General features: G+C 41.4%; 1 pseudogene; it reads left to right on the plus strand.

The window, feature by feature from the left end:
* Nucleotides 1-2,010: 2,010 nt before the first annotated feature.
* On the plus strand, nucleotides 2,011-2,259 carry LOC117016092 (40S ribosomal protein S27-like; annotated as a pseudogene).
* The last annotated feature ends 3,610 nt before the right edge of the window (nucleotides 2,260-5,869 follow it).

The following is a 5,869-nucleotide window of genomic DNA, read 5'->3' on the forward strand; positions in this document are numbered from 1 at the left end:
GGTCACAGGTTAGCACATGTGGGTGAAGCTCAGTCATGTCTGCCCCTCTGTCTCTTCCTTCCCAGGAGCCAGTGTGCGTAAGATCTGACCCAGGTTAAGATGTGGTGGGATGTGTTAAACAGGACTGGAGTGTGGAAAATGGAGGTCCCTGGGGAAAACTCACCTCTCTTAGTTGGGGTGCTCCAAAAGCAGATCCTGAGACAAGAATCCTAGTGCACATAGTTTCTTGGAGCGTGATCGCTGGACACAAAGGTAGGGGAGTAGAAAAGTGAGACAAGGAAAGGAAGATAATCAATAAGGGACAAATGACCACTGCGGACAACTGGAGCTTCACTCCATTGGGGAATTCTGGAAAACCATGTGGAACAGGTGTCCAGAGGTACCCAACTTGAGGGACAAGGAGTTGGGGACTTTACCCACCAACTCCTAACGGTCTTGGTGGAAGGCTGCTCCCAGAAGACATTAACTCCCAGGCAGTTCAGCCTGGCAGGCAGAGCAAGGCTCTGGCAACCAAAGAAAGCCATCAGACGAGAGATGCAGGGACCAACAATTACAAGTTGGGGTTTCATGTGCTGAAATGCTGGCATTCATTTGGATGTGGATAGAGCACCAGTAGCTTCTGCAACAGGGCTCAGATCCATCTGATCACAGAACAGAACTCTGCTTTCCTTAGGCAATCTAACTCCGTGTGTGCGCACACACATATGTGAGTGCATCTCCCTCAGGAACTTGGTTGAGGTGGGTGGCTATTGTCTGAGCAGTAGTTGGGCATTCCTGCGGCCCGGTCCATTGTACGCCCCCAACAGCACTCCAGCCTATCCAAAGGACAGGGCCAAGAGACACCCATCTCCTTCACTTACCTAACTCCTATTCATCCTACAGTGACCAGTTCAGCATCACCTCCTTCAGGAAGCCCTCCTGTGTGTCCCCATTCCACTTTGTACTCACCTCTATTATGTTTATTACATTGTGTTTAATTGACTATTTACTTGTCTGTCTTCCCAATTCAGTTGTGAGCTCCTTGAGAACACAAATTATGTCTCAGTTGTAGTTCAATCTCTAGTCTCTGGCATGTGCTGAAAAATATTTTTTATATATTAATTTAAACAATATTTGCCAAACACTTTCTAAGTGCCAGGTACTTTATACATATTATCTTTGTTTCAAAAAATATTAATTTTTAAAGACAGTTACTATAGAAAATTTGGAGAGCAGAGGAAATATAGAAAATATAGAATATAGAAAAAATATAGTCTAATGAAATAGACAAAACCTAAATATGATTAATTAAGAAAAAAGGAGAAAAGCCTTAGGTAATAGATACAGGAGAATTTTAAATCCATAAGATAATACTAAAAACATCTTTGCTCCAATATATTTAAAAAGTAAGGGGAAATGAACAACTTTTCTAGAAAGTACAATTTACCAAAATTTGCTGAAGAAAAACATAAGAACTAATGATCCAATTATAACTTAAGAAGTTGAATCAGTTATCAAAATTCTTCTTCCCCAACTCAGGCAAACTCAGTATAAACTTGACACACAAAACTTGGCAACAGCAGCACAAAAAATGTAAAACCAATTTTAATTATTAACATAGTTGCAAAAAATTCTTAATGAAACAATCGCAAATGGAATTTAGCAGTGTATTAAAAATAAATTAGGACCAAATAGAAGTTCTGACCATTATCTAAAGAATTCAAGGATGGTTCAACATGAAGAATACCTGTTTATATAATACACAATATTAATAGATTAGAAGATAAAATCAAGATGATTATTTCAACAGATGCTAAGAAATCGTTGTAAACTATAACCAATTCATACAAAAAAAAATTCTTTTGGCAGACAAGGAATAAAAAGAAACTTTATTAATTTATGAAGAGTATTACCAAAAATTTACAATAAGTATCCTACTTAATGGCTTAATGGTGAAATGTAAGCAGTGTATTTATTGAAATAAAGAACAAGACAAGGCCTTTCCAGGGGTGACGACCTCCCCACCAGAACATGCCTCTCACTAAGGATCTCCTTCATCCTTCTCCAAAAGAGAAGAGGAAACACAAGAAGTGCCTGGTGCAGAGCCCCAATTCCTACTTCCTGGACGTGACATGCCCAGAATGCTAGGAAAACACCACTGTCTTTAGCCATGCACAAATGGTAGTTTTGTGTGCTGGCTGCTCCACGGTCCTCTGTCAGCCTACGGGAGGCAAAGCAAGGGTCACAGAAGGATGCTCCTTCAGAAGGAAGCCGCACTAAAAGCACTCTGAGTCAAGATGAATGAGGAACCATCCCCATAAACACATTTTGAATACATCCTGTGTATTGTCTTGTTTTACTGCTAGGGAGTTTCTACCTCAAGTAGTCAGGGGCAACCAGAAGAGTGGACTACCAGTCATTTGGGGCAATTTGTGAAATGACGGCAGTTTCCAAGTCCAAAGTCCATGGTGCTGCATATAAGGACTCCTTACCTAGAAAGATGAAAGCTGTTGATGCCAACACTGCAAAGAGGGTGTAGAGGAGGGTCTGGTGAGAACCCACAAACTTCTGGAGGACACCTGAACCTTCTCATTGATCTATGCATTGGCCAAAACAAGAGATGATAGTTATTTAATGACACACCCACGGCAGATGCTGCACTTAAAACCTTGTGTGGTCATAAGAGCATCTAGCAACAGCACTCAAAACCCAGCCCTCCAGGAAATGGTTTAGCTTCTTCTTACCAGAATAAAGAGATGAATGATTAAAAAAGAAGAAGAAGAAGAAGACAAGAATGGCTGATTTCAACACTTCTATTTAACATTGATTCTAGAGGTGCTGGACACCACAGTAAAAAAAAAAAACAAAAAACCAAGAAAGAAGCAGTAAGAGGATTGGAAAGGAAAAGCAGAATCTCTCTCTCCCTCTCTCTCTCTCTCTCTCTCTCCAGATAACATGATCATCTATGCAGAAAAGCTGAGAATCTACAGAAAAACTGTTAAAACAAATAAAAGGATTTAATAAGTTTCCTGGATACAAGATAAACATTCAAAATTTTAATAGAATTCATATAATTGAGAAATATATATAACATATATATCAACATAATGTATAAAGATTTATATAATGTATATCTCAGAGAAATATATATGGATATTCTAAAACCTCAATGGGTATAAATATATAGCAATGAGGAAATTACTATAATGGTAAATGAAAAGCAAATGAGAAAATGGTGTGTGTCTGTGTGTGCACGCACGTGTGTGTTTGTATATGTCAGGAAGGAGCATGAGGGAACTTTCTGGAGTGATCCTAATGTTCTATATATTGATAAAGGTTTGGGTTGCACAAGCAGATGGAGTTGTCAAAACTTAGCACATGTACATTTAAGATTTGTACATTTCATTGCATGTAAATCTCAAATCAAAAGAAAAAATGTAAACTAATATTGGACTCTAATTAATGATATGGGTGCTGATATATTTTAGGAGGAGTTAAAGGATGTTAATGTTTGAAATATATCAAAAAAATATAAAATGGACTGGTGGGTGGATAGAGAAATGGCTAGATGCATAATTATGTGATAAAGCCAGGAGAGTAAAATGTTAATGGCCGAATCCAGATGGTGGATATGGAAGTACTCGCTGTAATATTCTTCCAAAATTGTTCGTTCAACTGTCATAATAAAGTGATGAAGGAAAATGTCTTGTACATTGCAGTGGCAATTGTGTAAAAATATTTGTGCCTGACTCTTTTGCCTGAAACCTGCTATTTATGATGCTTTCCCCTTTAAAATAATCCTTCTCTTGGAATACTATTCTGCCATAAGGAAAGATGAAATAGTGCCATTTGCGACAACATTGATGGATCTTGAGATTATTATGCTAAGCAAAATAAGTCAAACAGAAAAAGTCAAGAACCATATGATTTCACTGATATGTGGGATATAAAACTGAAAACAACAAAGGAACAAGACAAAAAATAAAGAAACAAAAACTCATAGACACAGACAATAGTTTAGTGGTTACCAGAGGGTAAGGGGATCAAATATATGGTGATGGAAAGAGAACTGACTCTGGGTGGTGAACACACAACATGATATATAGATGATGTATTACAGAATTGTACACTTGAAACCTATGTGACTTTACTAACCCTTGTCACCCCAATAAATTTTAATTAACAACACATAAATAAATAAAATAATCCTTCTCTCCCTTTCTCTTTCATTTCATCCAGCAAATAACAACAAAGTATCAACACTGGGATTTGCAGCAAATCCCTTCTTGGTTTCCACTATCCCACCCCCGACGCCTCCCCCATCAAGCCCTGCTCGGCCCCTTTTCCCATCAGCATCACTTACTCCTTCTGACAGGCAACTGCCTAGATGTCAACTAAAGGCAGTGCCGAGTTGTACAGAGATCACACGCATTCAAGAACCCACTACCATCTACCTTGGCGAATGAGAACCTGGTTTCTATCTGCAACCCCCACCCCAGCTCCTGGCCTGGCCTGCAGTGGATCTTCCTGGATCCTGTAGGAGAAACACAGACAGGGATAAGGAAAAAGTGTCCTATGTCCAGCAGGTGGAATCCCAGATGATTTTTCTCCCCAAATTTTCTTTACTGGTGTCCGACTGCCTTTTGGATAAGAACCCACAGCTCACCCAGGGGCCTCAGCGATGCCCTCAATAAAGCTTTTCACTCAAGTTTTTCCTTGAAGGAGAAGGAATCAGCATGCTGACTTGCACCAACGTTTGTTGGCTTGGCTGTGTATTTATTGTTGGCTTGTTTATTTTCTCTTTTGTTTGCCCTTCAGTTCCTTTAAATATCCAGAGAAGGAAACCAGTTTACATAAAGAAATTTGAATTTTTGAATGCCCTCTTCCCATCTGAAATGGCACTTCCCTGTTAAGTCTGTGTCCCTGAGTTGCTGTGGCAACCTCTGCAGCACTCTTTGCCCGGGGTGACAAAGGGGCCCTTTGTTAGCCGGGAGGCCAGGTCTGGGTGCAGGGACATCCTATTCAGACCATCGCAACAAAGGAGCACACGTCCCCCTCTCTGAGCAGGGCAGCCGCCAGCCCGATTATGCCTGCACTGTTGACAACCTTCCATGGGAAGACCAGGAAAAGAAATCCCCTATTATTGGCGTCTTTGAACCAAAGTTGTTTTTCCTTTTTCTCTCTGTGCTGCTTGCTGTACAAAAACCCCTGCAAAGGGCCCCACTCGTGCTCTTGCAAAGAAAAACACCGATTGTGAGGCCTCCCTGGAAGAGGGCTGAAGTTCCCAATCTTAATTGAATCTCCTGCACTTGGTTATTAAAATGGCAACTCTAGCAGCAATGGGTGAGCAAACGGGTTCTTCAAATTTTAGAAAGCAACCTGGCCCTGGCCCTGAAAGGTTCCCTGGGAGCCCCCTGGCTCTGGAGAGGCCTCTGTACCCAAGAGCAAAGGGCTTGCATTCAGGGCAGGCCCCGCATGTACTAGGATTAGATCTGGGGCTCAAGTGTCATTCAGACCTGGACTCTCCCCACCCCTCAAAGTTGAAGCCCAGGGGGCAGTGTCTTGCCCAAGACGGCTGAACTGATCCCATAAGAACAAATTGGGGCCCAGCAAGCATCCTGGCTTCCGATCCTGAGCTCTTCAAGGTCACAGGCAGGCGAAGAACAGCCCCACATCTAGGCCCTCCTTCAGCTCATAGGGCTATGGGGCCCACCACCTGCAAGTCAGGCCCATTTGAGGCTCTTGTAGCCCTTTTTCCTTTCCTCTATCGCTACTCCCACCAAAACATCTTTCACATCACTCTTTTTGATCCAGTGATGTATGTAGAAGCTGAGACTGGGAGCTCCAGCAAAGCCAGAAACAGTGTCTGTCTTATTCACTGTAACCTGGG

The sequence above is a fragment of the Rhinolophus ferrumequinum genome, chromosome 23 (genome assembly GCF_004115265.2).
Source record: "Rhinolophus ferrumequinum isolate MPI-CBG mRhiFer1 chromosome 23, mRhiFer1_v1.p, whole genome shotgun sequence".
NCBI classification, from domain to species: domain Eukaryota; kingdom Metazoa; phylum Chordata; class Mammalia; order Chiroptera; family Rhinolophidae; genus Rhinolophus; species Rhinolophus ferrumequinum.